The sequence below is a fragment of the Leptonotus elevatus genome, chromosome 21 (genome assembly GCF_054856555.1).
Source record: "Leptonotus elevatus isolate MCC_2025b chromosome 21, RoL_Lele_1.0, whole genome shotgun sequence".
Taxonomy (NCBI): Eukaryota; Metazoa; Chordata; class Actinopteri; order Syngnathiformes; family Syngnathidae; genus Leptonotus; species Leptonotus elevatus.
In genome coordinates this window covers 12,015,186-12,032,779 of record NC_141259.1, presented here as the reverse complement: position 1 = coordinate 12,032,779, position 17,594 = coordinate 12,015,186, and the positions used below count along the sequence as shown (strand labels likewise).

General features: G+C 42.8%; 1 protein-coding gene across 2 annotated transcripts in view; it reads left to right on the top strand.

The window, feature by feature from the left end:
• Positions 1 to 3,804: 3,804 nt before the first annotated feature.
• boc (BOC cell adhesion associated, oncogene regulated) overlaps positions 3,805 to 17,594 on the top strand; it is a 28,929-nt gene continuing 15,139 nt past the window's right edge. Inside the window, exon 1 of one of the 2 annotated variants that reach the window (XM_086066665.1) lies at positions 3,805 to 4,021. The gene's annotated coding sequence lies outside the window, so the exon portion shown is untranslated. Of the gene's footprint in view, positions 4,022 to 4,888; positions 4,998 to 17,594 lie in introns of those variants that run through there. The other variant, XM_086066666.1, reaches the window with a different exon arrangement.

Sequence of the window (17,594 nt, the reverse complement as noted above, 5' to 3'; positions counted from 1 at the left end):
TTAGCAAGCTAGCTTAGCAATAGATAATCTGCTACAGTTAGCAAGCTAGCGTAGCAATAGATGGATCGATTTTGTTCAAATTTGTTGACATTTTCATTCATTTCTCTTTCGAGCTAGCTGGCTTAGCGGAAGATAGCTGGATCGATTTTGTTCAAATTTGTTAACATTTGTTTCATTTGTTGTTTCAGTGCACTAGTTAGCGATTTTCTGTAGCTATAGCTAGCTTAGTGATAAATATACAGTATAACGCAATATTTTTAGATACTACATCAAGATGTATAATCAAATATCTAAATTAAGGTTGTCCCGTGTGAACTTAAGTCCTTCAAACCCATTTCACTCGACAACATTTATACTATGTTATTTAAAATATTCCAAAACATTTTGTACTAAAACAAACACGCTGCCATGCTACATTTTAAGGCGAGACACATTTACCATTCATCATGCGCGTCCTGCTGTGAGAAGTCAGACATTTTCTCATGAGCTCTTTGGAGTCTTTTTATACATTTAGAACCAGAGGAAAACGCCGAAAAAGACGAGTGAGCCGACCAGCTTTTGACATGTGCTCTGCTCGGCGCTTTTTCAGCTCACATGCGTTTATTTTTAGGCGTACGCAGGAAGTGGAGCTACGGCCGCTATGTTTCCGACTCTACCTCCCCTCGTGCTTCATTAATCCCGCTTATTCTGACACGCCACTCGCGGGATGACACCTATTGTTTAAGTGTCTCACGTATTGTTAGGATTTGAACCATGACATAGTGCTTTTGCGGCTCAATTGCAGTTCAATTTTGTATTTCCGCAGTCTTTGCATTGCTGTACTTGGCCCTCAGTCTCATATGGGATAAAGTATGCTTCCTTACTGAGAAGTAAATATGTAAACACAGGAGACTGGTTCTTTCTAATAATTATCTGCAATATATGCCACGGTTTCCACTTTGCTGTGGTGCTCCAATTTCTTGCCGCCCTTAGTCTCCTCTTGGATAAAATTTGTCTCCTTGCAGAGCAGTAAATACAGGAGGACCCCGTTGCCCCCCCCCCCTCCCCCAAGTTATATTTGGGCATTATACGCCACAGTCTCTACTTTCCTGCCCTTTGCCCTTAGTCTCATTTAGGATAAAATGTGTATGTACCTCCTTGCTGTAAAGTTAATACAGGAGACTCTCTTTCTTCCCAATAATTAGTCCTATTAGTAGTAGTAAACACTACAGTCTCCACTTTGCTGTAGTGCGCTTCTTGGAGCCCTTAGTCTCATCTCAGATAAAGTGTTTACTTACCTAGAAGTAAATACATGAAACCATTCGTTAAGACTGCCTTTGTCCTCCATTGTTTATTTGTTGTTTTTGATACAAGTGATGCCTTCAACGTGCCTCGGTTTTTACAGTTTCCTCTGTCTTATTGGGGCATTACACAGGTACTCCCCAATCTCCGCTTTCCTGCCGCATGCAGTTCCTGTCGTCCAGTCCCACGACATCATCGGCCAGTCTGACTTGCGGGTTCTGCCATTAATTCAGGTCTTGATGACTAAAGCCACATAAAATGCGCACGTTTGCAGGGAAGAAATACGACGCAGAGACGTGCACGTACAGACATGTCGTCAACCCGCATAAACCGCGTGTGCCGTTTTCAAGTCGCAGCGAAAACATGAGAAAAAAAAACAGATGTAATAAAAGCCACTAATTTTTATATGACTCAGTGATGTAATGTAAGCCTCAACCGAAGATTAATGACCAGCAACAACAAGGTTTTGTTTTCGTGGCTGTTTGGTTTTCACATGAAAAAAAAAGAAAAAAAAGAAAAGCTTTTTGACCAAAGTGGAGATTCTGAAGCATAACACCCCAATTAGAGTAGTTATGATGATTTTTTTTTTCCGTCCTGGATGAGCCTGCGGGCCAAATGCAGGAAAGCAGAGAATGTGGAGCGTAATATTGAACCCTGGATGACCAGGTAGTTCTGCCTTTTGCCAATGTTGTTTGCATGTACCCGCCATCAAGAGGAAAACCCTGCAGTCCACCACCCCCCCCCCCCCCAAAAAAAAAACAAGCCGTCCCGCTCTCGCTGTCCATTCTGGACAGGATGAATTAGCGTGGGACAAAGGGCTTTGTGGGCCAGCCATGAAAGGCCCATTAAACACGCCGTATCCCCCAGAGGCCCTGCCCCGTAGGACGCCCCTCTCCCAGAAGGGGCGCAATCCCAGCATGCACTGCTCCCCTTCTGCACCGTCACGGAAACGGACAGGACAGAAGACTTGTCCTTTGAAGGTCTCGAGCCATGTGTCAGATATCTCCATGGCTCCTTGTTTACTTGGTCACCATGGCGACCAACTCCTCTTTGCCGCAACAGGCGTGTCACTTCCGCCATTGATGCTATGACATATTCTCCGCTTGGCTGCAGCAGCCCCACTTTCTTGATTCTCCTTTTAATCAAATGTGCCTCTTTACAAGGAAGTGAATATAGGAGATGGTCATCCTTCCCAATAATTAGTCCTATTGATGTATTAAACTCCACAGCGTTTGCTTTTTTTTATTTTTTATTTTTTTTACTCTTGGCCCACAGTCTCCTCTAGGATGTGTCTCCTCATTGAGAACACAGAAGAACCTCATTCTCCTCTCAAATTGTGAATACAGCATACCCTCGTTCTTTTAGTTAGTCCTATCAGTGTGTTTTGCTCCTTATTCTCCACTTTGATGCAGCAGCATGCTTTCTCTTTGCCCTAAGTCTCCTCTTATTTAAAATGTGTCAGGAGATACTAGTTCTTCCCAGTAATTAGTCCAATCAGTGTTATGCTCCATAGTCCCTATTTTGCTTTAGAAGTCTACTTTCTCACTGCCCTTCGTGTCCTCCTGGATATTTGTCTCCTTGCAAGGGGTTAATTCTTCTACAAATAAGTCCAACTGGGATATTATACTCCTCAGTCGCTACTTTACTGCTGTTTTTTCACTACCTATGGTCTCCTTTTGATCATGATTTATCTTTAATTTGTCCTGTAGGTACTATAACACCCCACAGTTCCTTCTTAGCTGCAGTAGCCCACTTTCTCGCTGCCCTTATTCTCTTTTTGGATAAAATTGGAGATCTTTTTTTTCTATTTCTCGTTTTTACGACTGATATGTTCAAGACACCTTGGAAAGCAGACCGCTCAAAATCGAGGCCAAGAGCGTATACCCACGACACTTGACCTCCTACACACACACACACACACTATTTATTACTGAATAGATTTGGAATGTTTTTTTTTTTCATTTAAAAAAAAAAGTGCTGTGTGAAGTGGACAATTCCTAAAGAAGGAAATGAGAGGAGCAGGGAGGCTGTGATCAGTGTAGTATGAGTGTGTGTGTGTGTGTGTGTGTGTGTATTGTACAGTTTAAAAAAACGTGACCCACAACAGCACAGCTGCACTAGAGGGCCTGCAGGCCACAAAAAAAAAAAGGGGGGGGGGGGGGGCTGCACATACCAAATCAGGAGGAGAGAAGAAGCAACAGGAGTGCATGGGGAGTATGTGTCCTTTATTGCCCCTTCCAGGACACCCTAGCTTTGGGAATGAGTATTTTAAATATAAAAATAATTATAAACATTAACACTTTTTGGTTGAAGTTTGCAGTTGTTAAAGAAGTAGTACTGATTCGCGTGTGAGTGTGGTGTGTGTGTGTGTGTGTGTGTGTGTGGGGGGGGGGTAGGATCCAGTCCCCCGCATTGTTGAGGTCCCTCCTCTTGCTTTGGGAAATGGGAGGACTGGGAAGGCGTTGCAAAAAAAAAAAAAAAAAAAAAGTAGGAGGGAGGAGAGTGGGGGGAAGAATTGTTTGAGAGCTCAGTCATCCAAACATCTCCTTTCAGTGTGAGAAACTTTTTTGGGGGAGCACGCAGGGAAAATGTCGCCGCAGTAAATAAAACAACACGAGAAGAATAACTGGAAGAAAACGGTTTTTGCTTATTTTTCCTCATTGTTGCAGAGGAGGACTAAAAAAAATCGCTTTGCTGAGAAAAAAAAACCGAGGTGCAAGCGCTAAATCGAGCAGTTACGGTGAGTTTGAAGCTTTCACGCTCTTTGTTTTTGAATTAAAATACACGTTCAATGGATGCGAAACTTGTGCTTACTCAAAAAAAAAAAAACTCAAGAAAGTGATGTTTGCGTGTTGCTACTTGGTCACGCTCGTTAGCGTGGTAGCATTTGTGAAGTGTTTAACCCCACCAGTGCGTCTTATCAATGGAGATTCAGGAACAAACTACACAAAATGTATTTTTAAATGTGCCTCAAATGTACCTTGTGCGTTTCGCTCAAATGTAAATTCGGCATGTGGACGCGCTACGTGACGACTTCGTCAGCTTTTCTTTTTGATTTTTCGCTCGACTTTTCACACCATTAAACCGTTCACGCGTGTTTAGGACGACAAAGTAACGCGTCGCGTGAGGTTTTGTGGTTGTTAATCGTTTTTCTTTTACGCTTTTTACACGTTGTGCAGGCCGCAGCCTATGTAGTTTCCACCATTGGGGGGAACACGACACACATTGGAGCTCTGCTAGCTTTACGTACCCCCACAGCAACATTGTTTGGTGAACCTCCTGTGAAGTATTGTTTTGTCCCAGCGTGCGATGAACGCACCATTGTCCTGCAGAGATTGTGAGGATGTTTTTTTTTTGGGCATGTACTGTACTTGTATGAGTGTGTTTTGTGTGAGGGCATTTACTTGACTCTCTTTTAGATGCTGGCCAATCATAACAGTGGCCTTTGCGTCACGTGGTGACCAGCGAATGGATGGTGAAGTGTTTTGCAGCATCCCTTCCACGCTGTCATATTAATCGGGATACAATGTTGACGTCAGCGTGAAAGTTTCCTGCTAATGAGTTTGTGTGGTGGCTGTGGGGAAAAGGGGGTGTCTTTTTTTTGTTGTTGTTGTTGTTTGGATTTTTTTCTTTAGGCCTCTCGGTGAAACATAAATATCACCCGGGTTAAAAATGGAGACGCTCTCTAATAGTTTGGAGGAATTAAGATCGAAGAGGTGAAATTTACCATGCGTGTGAGTGTGATTTTCCGACGACCACTCCAGCCTGAGTTCAGGTGGGAGAGGTTCCAGCTCGCCCACAACTAATGAGCACGAGCACTTTTGAAAATGGTTGGATGCAAATGGGGGGGCTCTTTGTGTTGTTCTTGATCAGTTCTGACAAGTGTGGCGAGCCTAAATTGAACTAATTGATTCCAGTTCTGATTATCTGCACATCGACCCCCCACCCCCCAAAACAATCAAAATCACTGCTGCTATTTGACATTGGCGCTTGTTGTAACGCAAACTTTTTTAGGTTGAACTTTGTTCTTCCTTGTTTGCGGTTTTTGCAGTTTGTCTTGTTACATACCAGTTTGTAAAACAAACTTTGCAGTCCAGTAATTACCGTTATGGGATAATCCACAGTCTCCATTTTTATTCAACGGCAAGCTTTCTTGCTTCCCTTACGCTGCACTTTGATACTCCGTGGATTGGAACGAGTCAACTAGAGATTTTTATGCAGTCATTTTTTCAGCACAGTTACAGCCAATATTTTTTTGCGCCAATGACCAGTTTCATGTAAAGATGTATTTTGATAGACCAGCATAAAAACAAATAGCGAAAAGAATAAAACCACAACTGACCATTACTCTGAATCTTTTTGTTGTAATTAGTAGCAGATCTTGGCATTGTTTATCTCTTTAACATGTTTTGGTTTTTCCATAAAAAAAAAGAAGAAAAAAAAGCATTTCTCAATGTCACCGTTTCTATTTCACTTTATTGTATTTGAGGATAAACAAGCATGGTTTGCAAGTAAATGTTTGCCGACAAAGATGGCAATCAGATTAGTCGATGCTAGCCAGGCTAACTGCTACTCCACCTATGGCAGCAGACGGACGAGTCGAAAGTTGTCAATTGGCCGGTTGGAAGACGCAATGTCAAAAGTCAAGAGTTACCATTTTTTAACTTCAAACTTTGTGTGGAGTGTAAAGTCGAACGAAATAAATGAAAGCAATTTATCAAGAAGGTTGTATTTTCCTAGATCTGGGAAGTCTCTGACAAGCACTAAGAAAAAAAGTGAATTAGCATATCATGTAATTACTTAAGCTTATAGGCTGTGATGACCAAAACAGAGCCCTGTTGTGTAAAATAAAAACAGTTTTCAGCATGTACTGTTGTTTGTATTGCTGACATTTTCCTACAGATTTGCACTCTCCTGAAGGAGAAACTGTTAGCATTAGCATATTTAGCACCCCTTGAATGTATTTATGTATTTTGGTGCACAGCCACCTGAGTGCGGTTATCCGAATGTATGCGCTCCACTGTTGCCAAGTGTGTCGTTAGCTCGTTGTGGAACGCGGTGCGTTTGTGGGCCGGTGAACTTTTAGCCTCTCGCTAGTTTGTTGTTTGTTAGCCAAACTGTTAGCATGATAACATTCATTTGATCATTAGTACTTTTTTTGCTACCTTGTGATACAATATTAGCATACAAACTGCTATCATGCTAGCATTTTATCCATTCTCATTAGAAATAGTGCTTGAATACAGGGTAAAATTGTTAGCAATCTATCTTGGAGTTTTTTTTTTTTTTGTAGTTGCGTTTCTATCTTGCTATATGTTCGTGTACCAAATGTTAGCATGCTAGCATTTTCTCAATGCTATGACTATGCTGTCTCATATTCTCCATTTTAAGAGAATCTGTGGCACATTCAATTCAGTCACAGGCATTTTCCACACCACTTATATTTTCTAGTTCTATATTTATGAGCATTTTTAAACCTTTTTGGTGCTTTTTATATCACTTCCTTTTGAACTTTTTAGTTTTGCCCGGCATTGTAAACGGCCCACGCCGGGCTCAAGGTTGCCCACCCCAGTTGTAACATTGGCGACAAAAGAGAAGGGGAAGAAAGAAATCTCCTTCCTCGAGGGCACGCTTTCATCTGTGACAGCGGGACGCTCGGGCAGCCATAACAGACGTTTTTGGGGCGTCCAATCAGGGGCGGTCGGGGCTCTCGGCCTGTGCCTCACCTGTGTGGTCCTTCTGGAGAGGAAGAACTAGAAAGAGTCGTAATGGAGCTCTCGTTTCAGTGAAATGAGAAGAACAGCAAAACTGTTCATTGGGTTGAATGAGCGGACATGTTTATTAAGAAAACGTAAAAAAAAAAAATAATATAAAACTATATTTATTGTAACCATTTTGTTATGTTTATTAGCATTGTTGAGCAATCAAATAATCTAAAACTGAGAAGCTGTGCATCTACAAAACTCAATGCAGCTCTGCTTACCTTTCAGCTTTAACATGGGAGTAGGGGTGTCACACTTATGCATGGGGGATTTGGGAGTTTCTGCATGCTCAGACAGTGTGTGCTGGTTGTTGCTTGAAAATGACTCCGGATATTGACCAGGCCTTGCTTCCGGATCATTGGCAAAAAAATTCAGTGTTGATGCTGTTGCTACAGTATGTAAATTATTTTACAAGTACTTTGGTTGTTTGATTTCATACTTGATGGTTGGCCCTCTTTTTAATGTATGTCACCTTCAGCTTAGTTTAACACTTGTGACTAGTTAAAAATCATAAATTGTGAGGCGTATTTCCTCATATTGGGGGCTCTTCTTGGGTCTGTCTGTACTGATTGAGGGAAGGTACCTGGCCTTCTCTGTCCGTCTATATTGGGACACTTTGGCAAGAAGGTACTCCTGATCCTCGCCGTCAGCCAGGACCGAATTGAGAGGGTGGAATGTAAGAGTAAAAAAAAAAAAAAAAAGAGCGAATGAGAGAGTGAGGGACTTCTGAGGCTAATTAAACATACCGCCATCAAACGGGAAGAAATCCCTTTCCGCTTCAGGTGCCTCTTAGCGACATGTGCAAACTTTTCCCACGCTTTTCTCTCTCTCTCCAAATCCCTTTAGCTTAGCTAAGTTAATTGGATAATGCAGGTGTTCTCAAATTTGGATCCACGAGCCATATCTAGTGGGTCCTCAAAAAATTTTATAATTTTTTTTTTAAATGGAGGGGAAAAAATTCTCCTCTGTAAAAGGGTCCTTGGACCCGAAATGTTTGAGAACCCCTCCGCTAATGAACTTAGCCCTCTCACACACACTTACAAACACACACATTGTGAAGTCTAAGTGCTTGTTTGCTCACGGATCCACTCCAATAGGAGGGTGAGTGTGTGTGTGTGTGTGTGTGTGTGTAAAGTAGATGTTTGGACAGAGATTACAGGGTGTTGTTAGCGACGCGCTAATAGCTCATTCACACACATTTGTTTAACCTCGTCGTCTGGATGAATTATTGTGTTAAAAAATGCCGGCATATCAACTTTCCCGCCTTGAGAAATCCGGGCGCCGTTCCAAGGACGTTAACCGATAATCACATGTAGGCTGGCAGCGCCTGGCCCGGTCCGATAAATCGCCGGGCAGATGAATGCTTGTCCACCCGCCCGCCCCTCAGGGTTATCAAGAGCTGGAATTTTACACTGTGCTCTCCTGTCAGCCGGCCAGCGTCGACCGTGCGAGCGAGACTTCAGCTCAGCAAGCTCCACAAATTCGTTCTAACGGCTTGTTTAGTTTTTTTTCTTGAGATTTTGTCGATGTTGCTTTATTGAACCTACGCTAGCAAAATAAACGCATGACACGCTTCTATGGCCACAACTGACAACCGGGCATTCGACATGCTAACCGGCTAACAGTTAGCCGCTTTGTTGTGCGCTCAGTTAGCCTTGAGCGCACAAACAAACCAATCCTACATTTTCATTGTCTGAAGCTAGTCTGTGCTAACACTGCAGCTCTGCTTACCCGTTTTGGCTTTTGTCAATATACTTTTATCAGGAAAGTGCCCTTGAAAGTAGCTTTTCGCTTTGAATCTTAGCTCAACATAGCTGCCATTGCTCAGAGACGGATAGATAGATATAGATCAGGGATAGGCAAGTTCGGTTTCCTTGGATAAAAACACAACCAGAGTTGTGAGTGACAGGACAAATGGTGACCGTGCTTTAAAATAGGAAGAAGGAAAAAAAAGACTAACTTCCTCCAGAATCCTGGTCCAGCTGGTTCTCCTCTCAGGAAACTCTCACTTCAGTTTCCCGCCTCCGCGTCTTTCTGGTTTTCCTGTATACGAACGAGTCTTGTGACTTTCCAGCCAGGTCTTATCTCAAGTTCCCAATGTCTGTTTTTCATATCACATTTGAGCCCGCTCTCTCTTCCCCCCCCCCCCCCCCCTTCTTGCCGCAGAGAGTTGCCAAGCCAGGCGTCGGATCCCTCCCTGGGTCCCTGCTCAATAATAGGCAGAAATTGCTCTTGATTTATAATTGGTTCCATTCAGTCTAAAAAAGTTTTCCCCCTTCCTTTTCCTCTGTACTTTCTTTCTCCAATCTCTACAATGCGGGAACACACAAGTAGAGTTTTTTTTTATTTTTTATCTGTGTGTACCTAATCAAGTGGCACCAACACTTTTATTTAGGACCCTGCATTTTTGATCTATTGACATTTTTTTTGTTTTAGCATAAATGCTCATTGGGCTAAATTGAAGAAACAAAGCGCGCCCCCAAGTGGCCCCGTGGGCCATATGTTGCCCACCCCGCCATTGAGGATATAAGCGGCATCTGTTTTCATGTGCGTATTGGTATAAACCGAGAAATATCCTGAGGTTTGCATATTTGCGCGTCTGTGTGAGTATACTTTTGCCATGTAATGGGGACTGTGTGATTGCTCGCGTATGCGCGGGCAGAGAAAACAGGCCGCCGGAGCATACTTGTGGCCGTGCGAAATATGTAAGTGCATGTGTGCGACGAGTGCTTCAAAATTGCGGCTATTAAGTTAGCTTTTTTCACCGCGTGCCTTTTGGATGCTGAAAGCTAGTAACGACTTGCCACAACACACATTTTTAGATGATAGATAGATGAATTTTATAACAAAAAATGGAGAGCTGTTTTCAGTTTTCCGTTCATTAAATGACGCGAAGACTAAGCAAAAATTTGTTTCGGTCAGATTTCATCACGTGTGTAAGTTTAGATGCTAACTAAGCTAGCAGCAACTTGCCACAACTCTCACTTCTTTTCACAGACGTTTTCCCCCTTAAATAGTTGATTTCGTAACAGAATAGAGTAATAATTTTCCACGAAAAGTACCTATATACATTAAAAAAATTTTTTTTATTTTGCTTTCTTGCCAGGTGCTAAATAGGTATCAACGACTTTTCACAACACTCGCTTTTCCCTCTCATGGATCCTTGAAAATTTATATTAGTTATCCTTTTCATCACAGTATATACTGTATTTGTTGTCTGGCTAACTCTCATCAAAGTGATATAAAACTCACATTTGTGCTCAAATAGTTGATTTTAAACAGTAGTTGAATTATTGCCTTGATTGAATAACATTGAAAGTCACTATTTGGTATAATTTAGTGAGCTGTTTCAGCGCCGCTTATTATTATGCATTTACACGTTCAGCTAAAGCTAGCGAACACGTGTTTACGTTACAAAGCAGTCGCATTTCTTTTTTTCTTAGTCTGTTTTATACCAGAGATGTATCATTGTATCTTTATTAAATTATAGTAAAAATGAAAGTTAAAATAAGTTTCTTTGATCTAAAAAGAGGGATGTTTTTTCTCACCTTAAATGATATCAAAGAAGCTCTAGCAAGGTAGTTTCCCATGGTTGATTCTTAACAGTTGACCCCACCCCCCACCCCGGATTGGCTAATACGCAAATGTCTTGTTCTATCCCCTTTAAAAAAAAAATTTTTTTTAAATTGCGTCCTGTTCCCATGGTCCTGCCGCATCCCGCCAGCATCTCACGCCAAGTGCAGGAATGCGTCCGTGAGTGTGTGTGTGTGTAAGCCGTAATTAGCCCGCCGCGGTTAATTCGGCTTGGTTATCTAAATCATGCAAATTGGGCGACGCCGCCTAATTGATTTGAACGCCCGCCCCACATCCAGCCAGCCAGCTTTTCAATTCTGTCCAGATCTCCCTCGTTAATCCCCCCAAGACGCCGTGTAGCTCGTTAGTGTCGGTTCGCAGGGACCGATATGCGGATTTGGACCGGCGTATAGCTCATTATTAGCTTGAAAGATGGTTTGGGGGTATTAAGGAGGGGGGGGGGGTCTCGTTAGCAATGCCTCGATGGCTTTTTGTATGGAATTTAATGGCATGTGAGAACCAGTCTTTCTCAATCTGTCGCCTGGGAATTTTCTCTTGACTTCCCACCCTTGTGGATCTTTTCACACAAGCGCAGTCCCACCTCGGCTTCAGCCTTGATACAACACCTGAAGCTTCATCTCTCATGTTTGTGGAAAAATACCAGCAACACGCAGCCTTCGTCACAGGCAGCATCTGGCCTCTGTTCGTGCTCAATACTACGGCTGATGTTTTAAAAGTTGCAGTGTGACTTTGCCCATCTACAGTTCTCGGGAAAATTGCGACTTTTACGGGCAGGATGATATGGATTGATGGCATACCCCCACCACAAGGTTGTGCCGTGACTTTGTAGAATTCCATAGTTAAAACGTTGATACGACCTTTGAAGACATGAAACCGTGCTGACTTTGCCTCCCTGGGAACGTGATGACTTGGACTGGCAGTGTGTACGGGTCTAATGGCAAACTGCTCCACAACGTTGTTACTGACATTGCGGAATTCCCTCTTTCGGCCGCCGCTACTACACCTGTAGACCTAAAATTACCAAGTTGACTTTGTCCCCCTCCTGGGAAAATGCTGGGGCTAATGGCATAGCCCTCCACAGCGCTGTGTCCCATCTTTTCGGTAGTCACTGGTTACGGTTCTGATTCTACCTCATACGGTGTAAAATTACCAGGTTGATTTCTCCCTTTTACAAAACACAGTGACTTTTAAAGGCATTGTGATGACAGCAGTGTTAACCCTCCACAATGTTGTGTCCCAGCATTGATGCATTGTATCCACTTTTTACGGTTTTGATATGACTTTAGAAGGTCTAAAAATCAATGGTGATCTGCTAGCCCTGGGGAAATTACGACTTTTACAGCTGTGTGATGGAGACTGTTGTACCGCTCCACAACATAGTGTCAAGGTCAACATAGATAGTGCATTATGGAATTTCATAGTTAGGGCTCTGATACTACTTCTCTAGGTGTAAAATTGCCACGTTGATTTCATCCCCACTTTTCGAGGTGGCGGTATAGAGCATACCGCTCCACAATGTTGTGCGAAGGTTTGCTGCTTTCTTCTGCGTCGACTTCTAACAAAAACAATCCAAATTGGAAACATAACCCACACATACCCTATACTTGTTTATGTTGACTTGTTGACTGGCTTCTTAAATGTTTGTTAAGCAGACCGCAGACCCTCGCCAACCCCCCCCCCCCCCCAAAAAAAACCCCGCCTTGTAACCCGTGGCACGGGGCCTGGAGGCCAGCAAAGCAGCTTGGTGGAAATATGTCGGCACATTGTTTCAACGATGGCCTCGCCTGCCATTTGACGTCCTCGCTGTTCGTGGGAGTCACCGTCCTCCATCAATCTATAAAACCCTCCACTCACTACCACTTGGTCATTGAGCGCCCTCTTCCTCCCCCTCTTTGGTCAATGAGCGGGGCCCATCAGCTCTTCCCCGGGCCCTTCAGAGCAACGTCTCCCCTTTCTCCAGGGGTCCGCGGGGGTCTTTGTCCGGGCGCCGGCTCACTGCTTTACAATGACCCTCCACTCTATTAAGGTGCGTTCTGCCTGTTAGCGTCGCCCGGGGCAACCGGCCTCCCGCGCCGCAGCTATGCATTGTGGGCCACGGAGGCAGAGCGGTCCCCGTTGAAACCCCGGCACTCCTCACACTTGACACCGCATGTGTTTATCTAAAGGGGAGGAAAGAGTAAGGGAGGGGCGTACGGCGACGTAAAAAGTTGGGGGAGCGAGGCGAGTGATAAATATTCAACAGAGGGGAGTTACGAGCAAGCGCACCCCTCCATCATCGCTGCGGCCCCCCCTTCCCACCTCCTCCTCGTCGTCTTCATGCCAGAAAGCAGATGGAATGTGAGCACTCCGGGAGGAGGCTCCAGCCTGGTTTTGTTCAATTAGCAAGGTTGTCAAAATGAATTTATCCGCCCGGCTGGGACCACAATGAGAAGGGGGGCAGAGGGGGACGGGCATTGGGGTATGTGTGTGTGTGTGTGTGTGTGTGTGTGTGTCTTGTCATGTGACCACAAATACCATGGACATATAAGGCCGCCACTTGTTGCTCCTTATCGTCATTTGCGTCTGTCGTACACTCAATGTAAGCACAAGATCATGTACAGTATGCACACTATAGTAGCGTGTTTATGCAGAGATCCCGCAAAATGACATCAATGTGGTAATTTATGACTTTTTTGCGGAATAATTTTGTATCGGGCAAGAGGCAGGACAAGCATTTTGACTATAATGAGAGATACAGTTACAGAAAAAAACAGACGGTTCAGTTACAACTAGGACGGTTGCCACTGGTCGAGGTCATACGAGCCTATAAAGAGCATAGAATACATTTTTGTAAGTGAAAAGGCATGCAAGTCCATTTATTTAGTGCCAATTATGTACATAAGAAAACCAGCTGAACCCCACACGAGCAAGCGCTTTACAACGGAGTCGAGGAAGGAAAAACTCCCTTTAAGGAAGAAAGCTCGAACAGAACAAATGCTCTGTCGGCGGACCGTCTGCCTCGGGTGGTTGATTTGAGATGTAGCGACAGAGTAAAGAGACAGAATGTAGATGGAGAAAGAGAAAGAAAGAAAGAAAGAAACGGCCACAACTGTAGAAGTCCTATCATGACCGCAAGAACAACAATACTGGGCGGGAGTAGTGAATGTTTAACTTCCTACTGCTGTCCCAGCATTGTGGAATGGCCTTAAACACAGACAGCATCCTGCCTCCTGTTACACTCTGATACTTCCTCAGAAGCTGGAAAATTTGTGGCTCAACTGTGACCCGGTACCTTTCACACAGAATAGAGCCCTAAACCAGGGGTCTGCAACCTGCGGCTCTGGAGCCACATGTGGCTCTTTAGTCCCTCTCCCGTGGCTCCCTCTTATTTATAAAAAAAAAAAAAATGAAATGAATATTTTATTTTTACAGGTTTATTTGTTTTTATTTTTTGGGATAAAATATTCATTAAATTAATTAATTAATTAATTACATAAAAAAAAAGTCTGTCCAAATTTTTAAGTTGCCAGAAAAAGAGACAAAAGAAGCAAAAAATTAACATAAAATGTCCTTGAAATCGCCCAAAAATGTCAGAATTGAATTTTAAAAAGTCAGAAAAGAAAATGTTCAAAAAGTAACCATAAAATGTCCAAAAACAAAAGAAATCCTGAAAACGCAGAAAAAATGTACAAAACAAATGCCATCAAATGTCAAAAAAAGGAAGAAGAGAGGCGGAAAATTAACATAATGTGCATAAAATTGCCAAGAATGTCATAAATGTTGACAGAAAGGCAGAAAAGTCTAAAAATGTGTGAGAGAAAAAAATAAGAAATTCCAAAACGGGAAGACGAAAGGTGGAATTAAATGAGTTGTATGTTGCATATATATATATATATATATATATATATATATATATATATATATATATATATATATATATATATATATATATATATATATATATATATATATATATTTCTGGCTCCAGACAAATTTTTTATTTGGCCTAAAACGGCTCTTTTGACAGTAAAGGTTGCTGACCCCAGTCCTAAACGGAACATCCGGATTCTAACTTGCTTGTGCCTTTTTTGCATCGAATTGCACAAATGCGCTATATTGCCGTGAATGCGTACGCATTTCCCTGCTTGCCTGAGGCGGTCTTATTCCAGTTGTGCTTTGCGGTCACACAGCTGGAAGATATGAAATCTCACTTAAGAGTTTTTAAGGCTGCTCATGGGCACGTATGGATTTCTGTGGGGTGGGGGGAGCGCGACTGTTCTGGTTTCCATCAGCCTGGATGCTGCTGTGTAGGAGGCTTGTGTGTGTGTGTATGTGACTTTTTTCTTTTTTTTTTCTGGATGGAAAAAAGTTGGACATAGATGTCAGGGCAACTTTTCATCTGGAGGCAGGGTATCCGCTAAGCAAACACCAGGCCCAGCTGACTAATGAATCACATTTGGAGGGGGCCCAGGGGGGGCTGGGGGGGGATCTTTTTTTTTTTTAGGCACGACTGACGTATTACTGCTGTTTTAACAGCCATCCATCTCGCGCCGGGCCCCGTCCTCCCTTCTCGTCGACAGTGTGTTAAAGGTGACATTTTATGGAAAGTTGAGTTTTGTTGAGTTGAGTCTGATTGCATGTTGTTGTTTTTTTGTGCAAGCTAAATCAAATTCCTTTTGTTTGCAAAAAAGTTGGCCGTCCACCTGGAAGCGGGCACAGGTGCTGGATGCGCATATACGCCTTCTTTTTATGAGCAGCTGTCGCGGCTTTGGCCACAGAAGCCACAAGCCTTCAGGCTGGCTCGCACTTTGTTTGTTTACCGTGTGCGCTCGCCACTAAATGGCCTCCCCGAGCCCGTAAATGTAAGAGTAGCGTGTGTGTGATGCTACGGTTTGTTTATGTACTCAACATGCCCGCCATTCCAACAGGTCAATATTTGCATATCGGGGAGATTTGACATCATCGAGTGCACCTGCGCATGCTAATGAAGATCCATTACAAGTGACACATTCATATGTGAAATACCTCTCGTATCACAACTGAGCATTAGTATGTTTATTTAGAAACAAAAACGACAACTTTCCTCTCATTAGCTTCCTGTTAGCTGAAGCAGCACGACATGAGTGGCTGGTGGCCATTTTGTTTGCATGTAGCAGCTCTTTTGTTAGTTTGTTAGGTATTTGACAAATTGAAGCAATATGTTGCCATTTGACTTTAAAAGAAGCGTCAAAATCATTCAATCGTCAAATGTTGCCATAGTGACCCTTATTGCTAGTTTTAGCGCCTAGTGTCTTTTAGCTTCACTTGAGTCTTTCGATATCTTCGTTAGCATTGTGCTTGGCTTGTTAGCTTTAGGCCACATTGTTTGATAAATATTTACCATTATTCTTTTGTATTTACCACAGCGGTTTAATAAATAATACTAAATGATACCTTACAACTCGGGCAGCTGCTAATATGACAAAGACCTAAAGTGAGTCGTGTTTGTTGCTTTTGGCCATTTAACGTTAGCAATGAGTTAGCATCATTGCTATAAAATGCTCGTACAAGGAGGGGAAAAAAATTTAATTTGTGTGAAGAAAAGTGAAAGCAGGCTGGATAAATGATGTGATTATTACAGCATGTGTTGTTTTTTGCCTGTTAGAGGGTGGTCGCTAATCCAATATTGCTCTTATTAATGGCGTACAGTGTGTGGTCCTGTGTGTGTGTGTGTGAGAGACTATTGGCTTTAGTTGACAACAGTTTTTCCGCCAGCTCTTCGTTTTAACTCTACTTTAGAGTTTCCATCCTCTTTCCGCGCTCGTCTTCCCCGCCCTCTCTTTGTGTTTTGTGTCCCAACGGCCTCGTTAATCACAGATAAGCGTACAAACGCGTAGTCCAGTATGAATATTATGCATGTTCAGTACCGGGGGGGGGGGAGGTTTGAGAAGCGCGGGACCACCCTCCTCATCCTGACGGGAAGTTGTTAGTTTAACCTGACAGGAAAGAATTCAGGAAACTTGGCAGTGAGCAACGAGAGAGAAGGGGAAGAGATGCACACTCTCTGTATTAACCATTAATAAGCCGACTGTTTGTATTAGCATCGCGGCGCATGTTGCACTGGAGGATAGCGTAAGCTCAGTTAGCATTAATTAGCATAATTTATTTTGTTTTTTCTTTTCTTTTTTTTGTGTGCGTGTGAAATTGTTACCTCGTCTTTAGTTGTGTTGGTAGATTTTGTTACCATTAATTAGTTTGACTTCTTTAGGTCTTTTGGTGGTTTTGTGTGTTGACTTGATTTGGGTTCTCTTGGTGGTTTTGTTTGCATTTGTTTAGCTTGATGTATTTTTATATTTTTGTATGTTTGTTCTTCAGGTGTGCTTGTGCTCTTTTGTTAGCATTTATTTGCTTGGCATCTTTAGGTCTATTTGTGTGTTTTTTTGTTTACATTAGTTACCTTAACCCCTTTAGGACTCTTGTTGGTGGTTGTTAGCTTGAAATCTTGAGGTTTGTTGGTAGCTTGAAATCTCATTTATTTAGGTTTAATTGTGGTTAGTACACTTGACTTTTTTAGGTCTGTTGGCGTTTTCTTTTTTTTTCCGCATTTGTTAGCTTGACTTCTTCCCACCCCCTAAACCCTTCGTCAATGCGCCCTCTTGTTTTTTTTACCCTCACCCCCACACGTCCTGGACCCTCTACCTGTATCAGTTACACCTGAGCAGGAAGGCGTCGTGTTAGAGGCCTGAGAATGAGAGAGTCTCTTTGATGAGTGCAGAGGTGGTCAAAAAAAGGCTTCATTTGTGCGGTTGCCACTGACGATGCCTTGCTAATGGACGCCTGTTTGTATGCATGCGGTGTAAGAGGGAAGTCGCATATCATTTCCATCATTAACGCCCCTACATAAAATGACATAGCACAGTGTAATATGCTTGCCAGGCCAGTTGGGGGCGATGTCACTTTGTAAAGAAGCGTAGGTATACTTTTTTTTGTTATTTATTA